The sequence below is a fragment of the Ixodes scapularis genome, unplaced genomic scaffold (assembly GCF_016920785.2).
Source record: "Ixodes scapularis isolate PalLabHiFi unplaced genomic scaffold, ASM1692078v2 PGA_scaffold3__209_contigs__length_174095766, whole genome shotgun sequence".
Lineage (NCBI taxonomy): Eukaryota > Metazoa > Arthropoda > Arachnida > Ixodida > Ixodidae > Ixodes > Ixodes scapularis.
The window spans coordinates 3,770,218-3,789,191 of NW_024609868.1; the positions used below are offsets into that span (position 1 = coordinate 3,770,218).

General features: G+C 49.3%; 1 protein-coding gene and 1 long non-coding RNA gene across 2 annotated transcripts in view; both read right to left on the reverse strand.

Annotated features, from left to right (window-relative positions):
- The window catches only part of LOC8040070 (lysosomal alpha-mannosidase), a 240,643-nt gene that overhangs the window by 164,123 nt on the left and 57,546 nt on the right, over positions 1-18,974 (reverse strand). The gene's annotated exons all lie outside the window — the stretch shown is intronic.
- LOC121837019 lies at positions 9,673-14,128 on the reverse strand. Its single transcript, XR_006078058.1, has 2 exons — positions 12,995-14,128; positions 9,673-11,579 (listed from the first exon to the last, which is right to left on the reverse strand). It is a non-coding gene; the product is annotated as an uncharacterized LOC121837019 (long non-coding RNA).

The window sequence follows — 18,974 nt, forward strand, 5'->3', positions numbered from 1 at the left end:
CGCCGTGTAACGCAGATTTCGGCTACACGCCATAAAATCCCGAGGTGGCCGAAAACAATCCTCAGTCCCCCGCTTGGACGCGGCAGATGCCCTTCGTTGGTTCGACACGTAAAAAAAACTCCGAATTTGACTTCTGTGTCAGTTTTCTGCTCGCTTATTTGTGCGGGCATTTTCGAGTGGCGCATTGGCGTATTTTGTGCCCGTGACTCATTAACATTTTAACTGTCGCGTATCTGTGAAACGCTTGGGTTGGGACTGGAGCAACGGCGACCACTTCTGAGGGGAGAATGCCGGCCCCTCGGGGTACGACAATGCGCCCAGAAATTGGGGGAGAGGAGGCGACGAGAGGGACATCGGGACGCTGAGCTCTCATTGGAAGGATTAGTGGGTGGACCTGAAGCTAGCTGCCTGTGTCGTCCACTGCACTCGTCCAACGCGTTAGAAACAGCTGCTTTCTGTTTTAATTTCTGATCGAAGAGATATTAAAAGAACACATCAGAGAACTCGATGACGCCATAAATATCCTTATGAAATCTCGATGAGAGTTAAAAGGGAGGGCCATCGAGGGCACCGACGGGTTGACCGCGGCCCGATTCTGTGGCATATGTCAGGGTAGAAGTACGCTCCCTAGCGAGCAACATATGTGTATTCGACGTCCTTCAAGTATCCCTCGACGCTTCCATCCGTCCACGCTGTTTCTTCCAGTCAGACGTGTCCACTTTCATAAAAAGTAACCAACCACGTTACTTGTTAGCGACTCACGTACGGAATGCGTTACTTTGCCCTCAGAGCTAGCCGACGAGGTGAAGCCAGGCAATGAAGGTGCTGTGCAAAACTCCAGACAAATTGCTGGTAAGCTGGCCGAAGAAACATATAGTTGATTTGTATTGTTCTCCGATCAATGAGAGGCAAACTATTAGGAGCAATCGGATTAGGTTGACCTGCGGAGCTCTAAGCCCAATCGTCTCCTGCCCAACACTTCGTGAACGCCGCGTGTCCGCGTTTGTCCTTCTGTCTCTTCTAGACAGTGGCGCAAACACAGACCGGGTTGCGGCGAGGATAAGTTAGTGTTGTAAACGTTCCTCTTAAAAAAATAACTAAACACCGTTACACCTTGCTCGCTTAAAAAGCAACTAAAGGACGTCGCTCGTTTTCGTCTCCAGGAAATGACGCAGTCACCCCTCTGTTGCGAAAATAAGCAACATATGATATCTTCGTTAAACGCTTTTTTCCTTGCTCAAACCGGTAGGAAAAAAAAAACTATATTCCCAAACGGTCAAGTTCAGGGTCAGCACCGTTCTATTCCGATCCCGCGTACAAAGCGCCACCGCTCCGTCGGCGAGAAAGGGTGGCAGCTTCCGCGCGAGGCAGGCGAGTGGGCAGGACGGCGGAAACCAAAAGCGTCGGAAAAGCGAGGCACAAGAGGGAGGGCAACGCGGAAGTTTGGCCACTCTGACCCGCTCCGAGCAGCACCCACACCCGACGGCGGGGCTGCCGCGCGTTACCGGCCAGGACGATACCGCCTGGAAGGCCTGCACATGACGTCATCCTTAGTGGCTCCCAGACCCGCCCCAAACGGCAAACATTCCGAAGATCGACGAGAGACGCCGTAAAGTGGCGCACGCGTCCGTCTTGGCGTGGCCGCTTTCTAGCGTCGCAGTCGTTGTGAGACGCTGCACGACGCGCTGGCTGCGACGCTGACGCTAGTTAGGCGGCGCTGCGTGGATCCACCAGTGATGACGTTTGAGGGAGAAAGGCGCAGGACCTGTCTTCTCGATGTTATTGGGTTGCCGTGCTGCCAGGAGAAGGCATCCGCGGGTGTCGGACAACCCGCTCTTGCATCCGCGGACCCTCGCCACCGGTCCTGCCGGTAGCGCGGCCACCGCGTACCGTACGTTGGCCGCGAGCTCGGGAATGCCACGAGCAGCGGTCAGGGACGGAGCGGGCCGGTCGGTCACGTGGCGCTTTCGCGGGAACGAAAGCAGCGAGCGAACGTCGTCCCGGGCTGTCCGCCGAGCGCGGGTGTCGTCGACGCAGTGGGCCGGCACTCGTTGTCTAAAGCACCTTTGGCCGCGCTCACACTGCTATAGCGTACTAAAGACAGTCTGCAGAAACTCTCTGATACTCTATGGAGCGTGTTTCTTCCTTCTATGACAGTCATGTCACGTTGGTCATATAAAAACTGTCTGCAAACACGTTCGAACATGCATGAGCCGTGCCCGCACATAATTATGACATGATGTCATCAGCGAATGCCGTGTTTGTTCTATGATGTATGAGCTGTGTTTTACTGCGGCTTTTTGCGTTTCGGAAGGAAATTCCCGTAGCTGCTCGGTGCTTAGTTCCAGCCCGACGCGTTGACGTGCATTTCGCGCTACGGGAGCGGCACTGTCCGTGTACACCATATAAAAGGAAAGAAGAAAACGTGCGTACTTGTGCGCAGAGCACGTGGTGACCCGATCACTGCCATCGGCGGATGCGCACCCACAGAATGACTAGGCAAAAAATGAGGCTTGACTCGAAGGCGCTTTTCGCTGAGGCAAAATGAGAGAGAAGGTGCGTACGCTATTCCCGGTACCTCCGATAACGATACTCGATAACAACGATACAAGGCACGCGCGAAGACATCGGCGGGGCTTTGGGTATCGTTATCTAAGTCATAGCAAGAACGCATCCCAAGTCAAAATACAACCAATGGCGCTTTACCATAGTGACCATAAGGCAATATAACTTTAGTCACTAAGAATTAAATAAAGACAATTAAACAACGAAGTTGTGTGCGTACGTGTCTTCATAGCAATCGTGTGTAAATCGTATAGATGTCGAATAGTTATCGTGGTCCTCCATCTTCACGTAAAGTAAATAAACTGCTTTTTTTTTTTTTTTTTTTTTGCTGTAGATTGATTTAAAGAGCGTCTCTCGGCTGAAGCTCTTAGCCTGAACCGATGCGACGGTATATTTTGGTTCTTGCTATTTCTTAAATTCTTTGTTCCCTCGATTGCGCGCTGTCGGCGTCGGGTGCGCTATACTCCGAAGAGTGGCGTCACCCTAACGCCGAAGGCACACTCCTCATAAATCATACAAAATACACGGCGTGGCAGCGGACATATGTGCGATGATCATCTGGCGACATGCCCCAGACATGTTCGAAGGCTTCGTACATGCTTCCAACATGTCTGCAGAGAGTTTTTCTACGACCAATTGTGACAGGACTGAAGGGAGAAACGCGTCTCAGACAGCGTGTGCAGGGTGTCTTTTGCAGAAGCATGCGTGACCGCGGCTACCCCAGGCGGGAGTAGCCCCAACGGGCTCTCCTTTCGCTCTCTCTTTCTTTTGCAAGGTGCGTGTATGCAACAGCCCCTGGTGTTGGCCGCTGTGTGTCTTTCTCTCTCGCTCCTTGCGCTCATTCCGGCGTCCGAGTTGGAGGTTGCGGTCCGTTTTCCTCGCACACAATAGCCTGCCTGGAATCGCTACCACGCCAACTAATGCGCGTGTGCGCTCTGTAATTGTGGCCCTGAGCACAAAAACGCACCAATTTATTCCGCAACAAGAGCAGGGGATGTCTAACTACGTTTGCAACTAAGACCGTTGACGGTTTTTGTCGGAAAGCGTGCACCCATAAACATGCGTCGGTATCAAATATAAAACATAGGTTAAAACCGAAAATCACCGAAAATCACCGATAAACATCATGTCCAAATAAAAAAAAAACGACTAAATCCCCCCGCCCCCCCCCCCCCCCCCAAAAAAAAAAAAAAGAAAAAGAAAAAGAGCAAAGACATTGTATTCTGGAAACCTTTTTCCCAGCTAAGGCTTTAGTATTTGTCGACACAAAACCCTCCACCTTTAAACTTGAACTTATTTTCTCGTGAGATGTTTTCACCGGTAATCACCGCTTTTATCGTCTGTCGTATCGGCCAATGAAGAAAGGAAACTTTACCCAAAGTGTCTTTTACTCAAAGGAGAAGACCCAATCCCACAAGGATACAAGAGGTGGGAGACTGCGCGACTATGAAGGATCAGAACTAGGACAGCCTCACACTAACGAAAAATGCAGCTTTTTGTCAAAAAAAAAGAAAAAAAAAAGAGACGTACAGGAGAACATTGATTCTGTGTGCAAGGCATTCACCGCGGGGGCTTTACTGACGATGACAGATGTGCTCTGGAACTACAAGGGCCCAGAAGACTTTCGACAAGATACGTGAGATCTCAAGCGAGACAAGACCGAAGCAAGCTGGAAGACTGAACCCACCCCGAGGGAGAGGCCCAGCACATAGAGTAAATACTGGATTCCCTCATACGTATGTATGTTATAGGGTCGGCTAAATCTGGAGCTCCATAAGCCTCCCCACTGGAGGATACGCCACTTGGGCCCCATTTTGTTACGTAGTGCGGCAGAAATCGCGCATCAACGGATCTGCCGGTGGGCAAAGAAATCTCGCCGTTCTCCAGAACCAGGCTTCTGCGCGTCCGGCAAACGGCGAGCGGCGAGCTGCCGCGCCGCTAGCCGCCGCCGCTTTGCCTTGACGACTGAAGGGAGCAGTAGCCAACTCGCGTTTCTCACGTGGTGTACAAAAGCACTTCGCGTCACCAGATGAACACATAAAAACGTTTCTTTAGTCTTCGGGAAGTAAATGTCAATCTATTTCACTGAATCGTGTCAAAAAGAAAAATAAAAAAATAAAAATAAAAAGATCACTCTGATCTTTTGGGAATATTTGGGGCTGATGATGATATCCAATCATTACCCCGTCCCAATATATATATATATATATATAAAACTGAGAAGAAAAAAACCCTTTGTGAAAAACAGCAACAACCGACGATTTAATCTTCGACGTTTCGGCCGGAGTCCGGCCTTCGTCAGGAAGACGAAGGAATATATATATATATATATATATATATATATATATATATATATATTCTAATTAACTGTCGTCTCCATTATTCGTTTCTTGTTTCTCTTTTTTTTCTTCTTACTTGTTTACTTCGTAAAACACTTAATGCCGTCGTTTCACCTGTGATTATCACGCGACAACAACAAAAAATATGAGTAAAACAAGAACTCTCATTTCCTCGTCATCGGATGTAGGAAGAAGAAGGTAGTTAAGAACTGAACCTCCAGCAGCGTAGAGCGGAAGGCCTCACTGCCGCTCCCTACACGGGAGAGAAAGCGACTCAGCGGGGGAAGAGAAATTCATTACGCGAGATTTCGCGGTCTCGAGTTTCTTTTCCTCCCTTCCCCGGCCATCTTGATTGTCTGGCGAGATTAAGTCCGGCCCCCGGGGTCAATTCGCACGCTCCCTGGATCTCGCCCGCCGCGGTCATCGCCGAGGTTCCGCACTCGTCGTCGTCGGCGATTACGGTCAGCGCACCAATTAGTCGGCCGCGGGGCGGACGCCTTCGAGCAGTCCCACCTAGAAGACAAGGCCCGTGCATTGCGCCATCGTCGGTGGATCCTCGACCCGGCCCGAGCGGCGAGCACGCTCAAGCTCCACGAGGGAAGCCGCAAAGGGGCAGACGCGTCCGTCTCTTCGTCGCGAGGCGCTGCGAGACGCGCTGGTGACGACGCTGACATTAGGTAGGCGATGCTGCGTGGATTCACTAGTGATGACGTGAGGTGGGGTGAAGACCTCGTCTTCTATAGTCCACTTTAGCAGAGCGAACGCTGCAAAGGAGGTCCTCTCCAGCGTTCACTCTGCCAAGGGGGAAGAAAGGTGGAAGCGGCTTCCACTTTACCCTATACCTGCCTTCGAGCGAGCGCGGACAAGTGGGCTGCCGACTCCCGGTCGACGACACTGTTCCTCGCGACGAGAGACTGTCACAGGAATAAAAAGAAAGCGACACAGAGAAGGAAGACAGGACAAAACGTCCTTGCCTGTCCTTTCCTTGTCCTCGCTCCAATTCGTCGAGAAACACTGTCATCCGTGCTCCGTTCATTTGTTTCTTTCAGCCCTTGCATCAGCGTTCGCGAGAAACTTCGCCTCATTCATTCATTCATATAAATCCGCAAATGGATAAGTAACCAGAGACGTTTCTTCTGGGGCTCGCGAACGAGTTATACAAATATAAATATGTCGCGACACTGTTAGCGTGAATGAGCGATCGCCAGTGTTCCGTGGTTTGTTTTCTTAAAATTAAATACCGGCCAAAAACACATTCCGAGCAAAAAGACTTCGTTCGGGACACTAATTTGAGCTGTAATGATCGATGCCTACCAGTACGTTGTCTAACGAAAACTCCCACGCACTTACAATTCCAAAAAAAAAAAAAAAAAAAAAAAACCTCAATTGGTTTTTTTAGGAACAAACCTCTTTAAATTTCCACCTCTTCAATTATTTATTTCTCAATGGACTTCCCTTCGTGATAACATTATCACAACTCTGGAATCATCTAACCTAACTTTGAGCTTTTTCTTTATTTTGTATTCTGATCTCTTGTATTGTTTTTAAGTTGTATTTTTTGGCCCGAATCTTATGTAAAGGCTAATAGGTGCGCCTTAAGGGTGTCACTGTCGCCCTAACAGTGTTGCGCAGAGTGCATCGTTACTGTGCACTCGCTCGAGCAACGAGTTCTACTTATCGACAGAGACTTGGCGACCGGTCTTATCTCAGCCCCGCCTCGGGCCGCCCCGCCGTGCACCCCTAACGGCCTCCGGACGCGTCGGCCAGCGAAAGGAAGGAAGGCCCGCCCAGGTCGCAGCTGGAGTCAGGACCCCGGTATCGATTACAGGCGCTCAGAAGGCCGCTGAGATCGGCGAATCCGTTCCATTCCCGCGCCAAGATCGCCCCCGCAGCTGCGGTGTGTGCCGTCCGATCTTCTGCCCGTTGGGATCGGCAGCTGGTCGCGGTCTGCCCGTTCAATTAGTTCGCCGGCGCGCTTAATTGGACCGTCGCTGCGCCGTCCGGGAGAACGTACCGCGGGCGCGTCGCCAGACCACGCGCCGTGCTCTCAGGACGAGCTGGACGCCGCGCGGCATCACGGGGGGTGGGGTGCAGATACGCCAGTATTACGCGGAAGAGAAGGCCCGCGCGTGACGTCATCTTTAGTGGCCCCGCCCCAAGCGGCAAACACACCAAAGCTCGACGGGACACCGGTCCGTCTTGGCGTCGACGCGTGCTAGCGTGGCGTTCGCTGTTAAGGCTCTGTTATACTCCGACGTAACGCGTGCGCGCGTGCGAGCGCGTCACAGCGACGTCGCGTCGGCGAAAACCCGACGCTCTATACTCCGGCGTCGTGGCGTAACCGACGCGACCGGCGGCGTTCGACGCAGCCTGACCGTCTCGACGCCAAAATGGAGCATGCCGTATTCCGCGCCGGACGCGCCGGCGACGCCGGACCAGGATGCATCACGCGCTGGCTCCCGGCAGGCGTCGCGCGGGAAGTGCGGCGAATGCGAGCAATAGCAGACGACAGGAGCACCACTCCGTGTGGCGTCATGTTTGAAGAATCGGACTCGGTCGTCGAGAAGCTCATCGAAGGAATTCGTCCTCACCCGTGTGTCTACGACACGAGGAAGCTTGAGTACCGTAGACCGTACGCTTCTCGGAGATGTACCGTATGTACATTGATCGCCTACGCTTGCGGCGCAGGTGGTGCACCAACAGTGCAAGCGCGAGTTTTCGTCGAGCAAGGTACGTCCACGCCATCGCTCGAACTTGGCGCTCAAGAAGCGCGAGCATTCTCGTCTGCTATTCGAAACGAAAAGGAACCGGAAGTGGCGCACTCTCGCAGGAAACGTGCCCTCGTAGTCAGATTCTGCGCATGCGCCACGCCGGCGGCCCACCGACGCGCAGCCGCGGGAGTCGCCAGGGCCGAATTTTTGACGCGCGCGGCGTGACTGACGTGACGTAGCCGACTTCGGCCAGCGTTCGCCTGCGCGCGCGTTACGTCGGAGTATACGCCTCGCAAGTGGGCTCATTTTCGTCTTCTGCGCATGAGAAAGGAGGCGCGAAGGCGGGAGAGGAGGTTGATGACGATTCCGGCTAAGCTCCGCCCTCGCACATGTCGGGGAGGCCGGGGGGTAAACAAACATCGGCGTCGGCCATGGCGGCCGTGCTGTAGCGGCGACCGCGAGTCTTTTGTTTATTGTAGCCCGGTTTAAATTTGCCGAGTCCACAAGATCGAGCAGCTTTGTGCCCCTTACGATTCCTCCGTCGTCTGCTAGAAGCATTTCGAAGATTCCAAGATGAAGACGACGAAGAGCATCAAAAGAAGGCGCTTGCCTAGCCTCGCGATTGAAACGCCGGTTGCGCCGGTCACTACGAGACCGCCGCCCGATTGTACCGGTAAGTTGCTTTTTATCTTGTGCTTCCTTTACGAACACAACAGATTTTGCCTTCTAGCAGGTCTTTAGAAATCTTGTGTGGCGGAGTCGATAGGCGCTATTAATCGAAAAACAGCCGAGAATGTGGTGTTTTCGCGATCCTCCGAAGCCCATTTTCGCAGGTGATATTTAGGAATTTCGACTCGAAACTGCACGGAGGCCGTATAAACTATGTTCCGTTTCATTTTAAATGCGATCGAAGTTAAATCTACATGGGCGAGTCCCGAGCTTTGATCATAGCTGCCATGTGCGATCTTGCAGTGCGTTCTCGCGTTTGTAATTTTCTCTTCGTTCGCACTTAGATGAGACGCAGTATAGTCATACATCGTATTTGGTACAGTAGTTTCAGTCTACGGTTGTAATCATGGCGCTGTAGAAAAGCACAGAGCTCAAAACTTACCACAAAAACGCGATCGTTTTTTTTTGTTTTTTTTTCTTTCAGGAATGCAGTTGGAATGGCTGTTACGTGTAATACAGTGAACCAACTCGGACAGTACAAATTTGCCGTTTCACATTACCCAGTATGAGTGAATTGCCAACGAAGTACCGATGCCGCCTTTCTGCAAAATGTGTTGCGCAGTGTATCTTCGAACCACATCGACGCTGTCAGTGTCTGACGTGTTTTTGTGTGTCGCTTGTCTCCTTTTTCGTTCCCATACCAAGATGAAAATTCGGATATCGTGCACTATCCAAGCCTAGCTAATGAGCGCCCCATGGAATTGACACGGGAGTAAACACTGGCTAACATGTACATATTTTTGTTTTGTTCGCTCAGCAGACTGGGGCTGAGTGTGTAAGTGACAAACTTTCTAACATCATTTGTCATTTCTAGGTCCCAGATGGGCTGTTGACATCCAGAAACACTCCAACAGATGGTGGTCATACAGCGATTGTGAAGAAAGTCCCATTTGGATCCACATTCCTAGTCCACTCATTGATAATCTTTCCTTGTTGCATCAATGCCCAAGTATGCCAGGCACTGAGTGACTACTCGCATGTGTTAGTGATGGTGGCTTGCGAGGCTTCAGTATCGTCGCTGCTGATAGGGCTCACCCTCACACCAAAGCTGTTGGTGGTGTACCTTTCCATGGAATTGTTTGGTTGATCCCAATTTCCTAGAAACGCCAATATTCAGTTTGGTGTGCCTTGCGGCTGAAGTAAATTCATCAAGGAGGTCTCGTCTCTTTCCTGGGGGTAATACCATGTCAGCTGCTTTGCATGAGACACTTGGAAACTGTTTGGACTGCTCTAAAGCACTTGTAATTGACCTTACCTGTTGTGTCCATGCTAATGCTGAAATGTAAAGTTCACTGAACCAAGTTTTACTAATGAACCAAAACAATCAGTGGAAAGGATGAATGGCTTTATTTGTTTTCTCGAAGTATACACTGTTTCATACATAATACATGATGCTGGCAACGCTACTTTCATTAGCAGACAACTTAGTCTACACTCTGTTTCACGATAGCTTGGTGAACTGTGGAGGCTCCTGCGACCCAGTAAGAACGTCGGAGCGAGGCACATGGCAGCATGTCACAGGAGCGCCCGTGTCACCGCGCCAAATGCAAGGACCACCCACCAGAACCGGCTGTCGTATGCTCAGAAACCCAACGAATTCGGATGGACGTCCACTGCAGCAACATTGCCGTCCGCTAGAGTAGCGAGGTTTTCAGTAACACTTTTATGAGGCAACCACATGCTCAATTTGCCCATGAATCTGTGGCGGGTGCTAATGCTAGGGCGATGTTTTGAGCGGAAGTGGTCGATTCACGGCTACGATTGTTTGAACGTCGATCACAAGCCATGTTTTTCTCAAAAGTGTTGATCTATATTAAGTGTCGTTAATAAGTAACATATGTCTTAGTCTTTCTTCAGTGTCGTGCAGTGTTGCGGTCCGAAGAATCCGACAGCAACACTACTAAAAGAAGAAGAGAAAAAAAAAAAAAAACCTAGAACTATGTTTTGTTGCAAATGACGCTCTTGCTGTGGCGATAACGAGGACTCGACCGTGGAGTGTTGTCATGTGCCTGGCTCCGATGCTCTTATTGGGTCGCAATGTTTGCCAAGTGACCGTGAAACGGAGTATAGTGTCTCACCTGTACACGCTATAAAACAAATGAGATGCCAGGTGTAGCCACTTTTGCAGCTGTAGCCCTTATTTTATTGCTTGCTATGCTGTTTGGAAGAATACATAAAAAAATCAGCTTACAAAGCCAAGTCTAATTTTTTGCACTCTTGCATGTTACGAAAATAAAAGCATCACGCCTGAACACCAACATCTGTCTCTAAATTATTCCTTGCTGAAATGAAAAATAAATATACTGTGAATATGAACCAATACAATCTCAAACAGGTTTAAGAATGGATTCAATAAACAATTACTTCAATCTACAAGCTTGAAATCAAGTATGCGTGTGCAATAAATACCCTGGTCTTTCGACTATCCCCGTTGGCACTTGTTCTCGAAGGATAGGGACTTCGTCGATTTCACGGCAGTTCAAGCATTGGTCAGGCAACATGCTCGTGTTTATAGTTTCGGCTGTGCTATAGGAATAACAAAGGTGAGTTGTGTATTGCCGAGTCAAAGCAGAACTCTCAGGTCTAAAAGGCTTCTTAAAAATGCACTAAAGCTGGTTTTGACTTTATAATTACATGACTCGAACATAAACTACTCACTTCACCAAGTCTAAGGATTCACAAATAATCTGTGAACATGTATTCTGCTTTTATCTTCATTCACTTATGAAACTGGTTGCGTATATAAAATATCCAATCAATCTTCCACACCTCCCCATTGCGAAAAGGAAGAGGGAGATTCGTTGGCTTTTTTTTATCGCCAAAAAACAGAAAAAGAAAAGGAATAGGTTTCAATGTGCACATTACGTTGAAGTGGGACAGTTACGGAAACAAATTTTGCATCTTCAAAGTTCATGAAGTAGGCAGATTACTTTCAAGTCGTAAGAGAATAAAGTCAGAAACAACTTCAGCTCGCCTTCGGCGCATCTCCATCAAGGCTGTATAAACATAAAGAGCAAGCCAGCTCGCCTTCAATCAGATTTTCCCTTTAGATCCAGGGACGTTTCACCTTCATAAGGTCATCAGTAGCAATTGGCATCCATTTAGGACTCTGTAATGGTAGATGTACAAGCTTGACCTCAAAGTCGCAGTGCCCTCCTTTCATGTGCTTGCAGTGCGACCCCCTCATGCACTTGGTCCCAGACGGTGAAGCTGGTGCTGGACAGGATGTCGTCCCCTGTAAAAGAGTCGTCCCAGTAGTCAAACGATCCGGTTACACCCTGAGCAGCGTATTTGTCCTCCCATGCCATTACCAACTTAAAATCAGTGAAAGCCTATTTTGAAGCAACAGAATGCATAAATGAACATGTCTATTCCATTCCCTTCGTACCGAACACCTGCCAGAATCCAAGGGATGCAAATCAAAATAAATTACATTGCATTATTGGCTCTTTTGAGACTCGAACTTAAACCAACTCAAACACTACCACAATTTTAAAGCTGGGAACTTCGAGGACACCTCTCCATATAATGAGATTACATGCTTGTCCCACTCCTGGCTTGTCCTCATCCTGGCTTGTCCTCAGCAGGGTTGGCCAGCGTGTTCTCATAGTCCTGGGTTTTTAGTCTTGGAAGTTAAAGCTTTGGTTTTTGTCATTGCTTGGTTGCTGGTAGATGCTGGAGGAAGCTCGACCTGTTACTTTGAAACATCAAGTTTACAAATTGAGCACTATCCCATATTGATGGCCAGATACAGAAGCTAGATTTGTCATGTCAAGGAGGTTGTCATAAAACAGTGGGCACGGGACTGAAATTAGCGGCGGAGCGGGCGACCGAGGCGCATTCGGGAGTATCGAAGAAGACAAGGTGTGTGAGTTTTGCGCGAAAGCAGGATGATTGGCCAGAGATGTGAGAATGTGGCGTCGAGAGAACTTCAACCGGGCTGACTTCATGACTGTTATCTGAGCCACATTAACCAGAAGAGAAGAGAGTAACAAGTGAACGACGCACTACGGCCGAGGAGGTAATTGACCAGGTTATTTCACCCAAGCACCACAGTAGTCATTTCAACGACAAAAAAAAAAAAACGTCCAAACATCAGCAAAGCAATACCAGCAGCGTGCCGAGGAATCGGGTTGTGTGTATATTTATACAGTCTCAAACTCAATCTGCCTCGACGGGCGATGACTCTCCCAGCTGTAGATGACCGCTAGCCTGGGGCCCTTAACGTGCATCACGTAGTAGTGATACACGACCGCACGCCGGTACAATGCTCATCCAGATCGAAACGGGCAAATGTGGGGCTTGAACACACAATCCTGGGTCCTGCAGCGCGAGCTTTCACTCCACATTCTCCGAGCTGGTGCGTGGAAGCCCCCTCGGCCACCAATCCCCCGGTGCCAAGGAATAACATATAATAAATGACAACGGTACAGTCGTCTGCAACAGGTAGCTTTTCAGTGCCTTGAGCAACCAAGTTGAGATAATGCGACACTTCCCTGCCATATGTGGCTTGCAAAATAGAGATGTATAAGTCATAAAGCAAGTAATATGAATTTTTTTTTTTACTAAAGATATCAGCATTTGTATTTGGCGTCCACAACTTCTGAAAGCTACCTCTGAGTGCATAGAGTGGTTTCTTCATAATCTTACCTCTATGGAGAACTTCCCAGCTGGTAACGGGGCCGTGAAACGCAGACCCCCTGGAAGTCGCACAGGCGCCGAAGGCATTACACGGGGCCTGCAACATGTCCTCCGAGCCCGGCAGCCGGTGGATTCTGTTGGAATGATGGGGTAGGGGGAACACAAGCACTTGCAGATTAACGGACCTAAGAAAACCAGTAGGCAGGTACGAAAACATGCTACTCGTCCCCGCAGCGTTTGCCTCACTGGCGCTTTATGGTGAAACAAATTAGCGGCGCGCGACTGATGGAACACGGGTCCATGTCACATGAGCGAATGACATTTTAGCGAACAGCGACATTTGAGCGAATGGACGTTTTAGCGAATAACAGGGGCGCGCGTTAATCCATCCGCCGCGCTGCGCTTTCGCCGCTTCGCGGCGATAGTCTGCGGCGGATCATAACAAAAATGTGAACTCATTTGGCCCACCCGAAAACGCCGCTTCGCGGCGTCCGACTTTTCGCTAAACTGTCATTCGATGAAACCTGGGCGTTCGCTAAAACGTCATTCGATCAAGAGATTGCCTCCCATCTGTCGCTGGGGGGAAAGAATAAAAACAGACGACTGCGCACTCGGCTCGGTCGTACCACACCGATCGCCTAATCCGCTGCTTTTCCGTAACATTCCGTTTTACTTTGCTATACTCCTTTCACGTGCAACTGAACTGTTTGTGAATGATGCGAAGTGTACAGAGACGACGTAACTCACCTTAGCGAGCGCCATGGCGCGGTTCTCCGGGTGTCAGCGCTGCGGGAGATCGGCCTTCGAAAGCTCGGCAGCCCGTTCAGCTCGCCGAAGAGGGCTGTAGCTACACTTCGATGCTTCACGGAGACACCGAGTCACTTGCTGGCGAAAAAGGGTCTCCGCCAAAAAGTAGAAAGGCTCACTCGCGTCGCACATCACCGTGCTGACGTTGGGGGGACTCACATCAACATCCGACCGCCGGAGACCGGGACCCATATTGGTGCTTCGTATGCTCCCAGGGTAAATTCTTTCGCGTCAAACGAAGTAACGTACATTTCGAGGTATTTCCGGTCTCTTTTTTCCGTATGCCGCGTCCTCGTTCAAGCAGTAGCAGTGGATTTCTGAGAGCCACAGAAAAGGCCTTTCCCAATGGCTGCGGAGAAGAGACGACACCGCTTTGTTTACCCCCGAGCTCCCGCCCGGAGCCATCCTCCAATCAGAGCGCGGCGAGGTGACGTCACGCCACCGGCCTGCGCGAAAGAGCAGACGGCTTTCCCTCCGTATAACAGAGCCTTTAGACGCTGCACGACGCACGCTGGCGGCGATGTTGACGCGAGCGAGGCGGCGCCGCCTCGATCCACTAGTGATAACGTTTGGGAGGAAAGGCCTGGTCTTTCCGGCGGTATTGGATCCGCCCGGCGCCGCGATCATCGGTCAAACAATAGGTGATAATTGCCTCCGGTATTAGTGACGAGAAAACCCTCCGGGTCGATAACTGAGCCGAGGCAAAGCACAATACAGATAGAGGTCACCAGTGAGCGGTTTGTTATGCGCTCTAAGCTCCCGACCGAGATGGAGGTCTCATGGGATTCCTGCCATCTAACCCGCGGTGCTTCTAAAAAATTCTTTAAAAGTAAAAAAAAAAAAAAAATTTAATAGTTTGGTTGGGAGACGCGTGTTAAAAAGTTAATTTTACGCGAAAAATCAAATTTTTTTAGAGCAATATTGACGGCGAGACGCGATTTAGTCGGTAGTCACCTCCTTTCCACTTGTTTTCTCTCTCGGCATTTTGGCCGTGTGGGGGAGGAGACGTGGATCGGCTTCGCCTTCACGTTGACGTGGAAGGGGCGAATGACCATCTCGATGAGCGAATGACCGTTCCGTGACGTCATGGATTTTGCGCGCAGAATTTCAAATAAATCTCTCGCCATCAATATGGCTCTAAATTTTTTTTGCGTAAAATTTATATTTTTGAGCACGTGTGTCCCAGCCAAACTGCTTAAAAAAACTTTTTTTCCTTTTCAGGGGCTCTTTAATAATACTTTAAGTTTCGGCACTCCGACGTCTATCCCTAAAAGGGCGAACATCTGTCGAGACTATGATCGACATTAGTAAACAGGCTTCCAACATAGAGTGTAGAGCGGTGAAACGTCGCCATATATTAACCTTTATTCTGCCTGCTGCATTGAATCGTATGGTTTCTCGGCAAGCAACGCGTTATTAGTCGACAATTTGGCATCGGTGATTGGTGGCTACGTTACAAATGTCATGTTTTACAATTAGCTTCTTTTTTTTAAAACACGATACTGGACGAACTTGCACCAGAATTCCGGTCACTGCATAAGCATTGAAAAAAAAAAGTTTGCGTGTCTAGCTACGTTTCGTTTTATTATTTTTAACGCAGAATGTGTTCTATGGCTGCCACCTGACCACATTTGGTTAGGTTCCAGCCACGGAAGTCGACAGGCCGACTGCCAGGCCTAACGCCGGTGCAGCGCTCGCCCCTGATAGGATACTAGCGCCAGCCGAACCTCTTCTTCGAGAGAGACTCTGTGTTACTGCCGGCGGGGGTAAAACATCACGTGCTCAGAGATACAGCGGCGCTCTGATCCGTGAAACGAGCGTGCTCAAGCCTTCCCTGGAGAAAGATGGCGAGAGAGAGAGCGACAGAAAAGCAGAAAGAAAAATAAAAGCAGAGTCCTTCGCCGCAACGGTTTAAAGTATAGTTCCGAGTGTTTGGTCCTCTTTTGCCGCGAGCTGGTGCTAGGCCTGTGCTCGGCGCTGCCGCGTTCCAATTGTTCTGTTTTACCCTGAATATTTAGCAAAAAAATCATCTTTGTTTCATAAAGAAAAAGAGCAATCCTCAATGTTGCTTGTCGGGCGAGTTGGTGATGTGAAAAGTTTGAGCACAGGGTAGCGGTTTTAGACACGGACGAGAGGCTAGAACATGACAACCCAATGCACTAACTTCAACTGTTGATTCTTCATAAAAAGATGGGTATAAATACTTTGCGCCATCGCCACTTAACCGATAATCTGCCCTGCCGCTGTTCGCAAGAACTGGTCTCTTTGTCCGCCAGATGAATCGAAGCCACGCAGACGCACCCATCCCCGTAACTTGTTATCAGGTCTGCCTCTGTGATTTCCCGTTTTATCCCCGTGTCTACTGATGAACGTGCATGACTTGAACTCGGGTTCGAATACACAGTCATGAGAGTGCATCGACAAATGGCCATCCTGCTACCATGTTCTCAAAAAGCAGGCATCATTGCTCGGTTGCATATATCGATGACACTGAAATGATTCCAACAGGCTCCGTTCTAAGGGAGGCGTGACCGATTCGACGAGCGGTTCACTAGAACAGAGAAAAAACTGGCTCCCGATGCGGGCTCCGCATAGGGTTTCAATATCGTCATAGTTCTTCTCCTGGCCCCTAAGTTTCCACATGCGGCAAAACCTCGCTACTCAAAAGAACTGAGACGTGATGATAAGCACCGATTTCAACTAACAAGGTATAATATCGACGCCTTAAGATATACGCTTTTCCCTAAAACAAATCGTAACTGCAAAAAAAAAAAAAAAAAAAAATCTTTCCTGGACAATTGCGTCGATCAACGGTCCAAAGGTATTAGCGAATGTCATTTCAAAGTCAGGCTACTGATCCGCAGCCAATCCGATTTGCACACAAGCCGATAAGAACGTCGAATCATCGTGCAGGTACTCCAGGCATTCCACTGAATTATCGGTGAAGCGGGAGGAAATATACCCAAGTTTTGCGTACCCGAATTAAATTCTGCGTGGGGTCTAAAAAAAAAAAAAAGAATGGGAGCATGGAGTGTCCTAGGGATGACGGTAAGGGTCCATATGATCCGGGCTCGGTTGATTGCGCTTCTTTTCGCCGTCCAGCGCACATCGTCAATTTAGACGTATTCGATGGTCGTGCCTAGAGCAACCGAACTGCAATCCAGGCCACTGAGAGGGAGAGCGCTGACTGAGCCGAGCACCGCTGGAAATCCCCAGGCTGCGCTCAACGCATTCTCCCATTCGTCTCAATTAGGGATTTAATTGGAGAGTGCGCCCGGCCCCAGTTCGGCCAAGCCCCATCCGCGCACAATGCTACACGTTTGTCACGCAATGCGAGCACTCGAGAAAATTTCGACGTATCCAATCTCTCTTCATCTCAGGTTGTTATTATCAGCAACATCATCAACGTGACCAATCCCCTTCATCTAGATCATCCTGAATAATGTTTTTTTTTTATATAAAATAAGTGGATTATATTTTGTTCACCCTTAAACGCTTCACCCTCAAACGCTTCGAAGCAGCGACCTCGAGCTCTCGTGCGTGTGACATTGGCTGCAGTCTCAGCTTAAAGGGGCACGGAAACAAAATGTCGTGAGCGCGAGCTCTCTATCGCTCCGGCAACATAGACTGGCACAACCATTTTATGTTGTTGCTAAATGAAAGATGTCCTGTTCCCGTCCTCGTCCTCGCTGTTTTATACTTTCAAGTTTTGTATCTATTAACCAACACGCTCGTTTTCAATTGTTACGTCACCATAGTTCATGCACGGCCAACGGTACGGTAGTTGCGAGCCTTGCCGCTTTGTGGCGTCAACGCGTGACAATCTCGTCCAGTAGTAATATCCGAAGACTGTACGCCGACTGTAAGTTTGTTTACTAGAATATCCAAAATTTATGAACAGATCTCGCGCTTCTTGGTTTTTTCGACGTTCGCCCGGAGAATCGGCGGTTAAATGTTTCATCGGCGTTTCAAGCAGCGGTGTTAGGGTGGACTTGGTTCATCCTTTTCATGAACCGGAAGTTCGCTGGGACGTCAGGTACTTGAGCACCGCCTGGTGGCGTTTGCAAAGAAAAGGGTCTATATACTCCGTTCATCCTTAAGCTGAGACTGCAGCCAATGGAAAAAGCACGAGAGCTCGAGGCCGCTGTTTTGAAGTGTTCTTACGCAGATCGAGCACTCGCGCTAGAAATGCATATCTCAGAGCCATGTGAATGGGTTAGCTTGCGCTCGTTATAGCTTTGGCTGCATTCTCAGCTTAAAGGTGAACATAGTATTGTGATGCTACGATTCGCGACCTACACGTACACAATGTGCGGCGAGCCGAAACTTTGGAAAAACAAAGGCGTCATCGTCGCCATTATAAATACCGCCAACGAAGAAAGGTCTATGCAACCCCCCCCCCCAAAAAAAAAAAAGAAGAAAAAACACACGCAAACATACACATGCACACACTCACTTTCTTTACGCCCCAAGGGGGAAAAAAAGAGCTTCCGAACAAAATACACTCAAAACCAAACCAAATAGTAAAAAGAAAAAAGAAATGCTGCAACACTTGGGGGCAACTGGAAATTGAACGCAAATCGGAAGATGCGAAAAATGCTCAGTTTTTCGAAGAACGAGGGTATTGTTGGACGTAAATTGCAAATATGGCTTCGTTGACGGCGTATTCGCGATTTATGTTCGGTAAATTGTCAAACCTAATACGTTAAAAAAATTATGTGAAACTTTTTCCGGAAGTTTCGGGTTCCTTTTCTGTCGTTATGCAATGCAAAAAGAAAGAAAAAAAGCTGAGATTGCGAGGTGCTAGAACCGCGTATGAGCTGAGCCTGGGTGAAAGAAAGCAGCTGCAAAGGCTAGGACGCACGAGCGCCTTGAGACGCGGTTTGAGTCACGCTCAGCTCGTGCGCTGGCTTTGGCAGTGCATTCTTTCGCCCAGTCTCAGCTGAGACGCTGTTTCTATCAAGTCGGCCCTGGTGTTCTGCGCGAGCCGTTGCCTTAACTGTTTATTTCACTCTTTATTTTAGGCCATCAAAGTGGAACTCCGAGGCAAGCAAAACACAGGAATAACAAGTAGCACTGCGGAATGACGTCACGAGGGAGCCACGTATAAGGAGTATTCACTGGGCGCCATATTTGTGGGTGATGTCCTGAGGACATGCTCTGAACGAGCCCACATTAATAG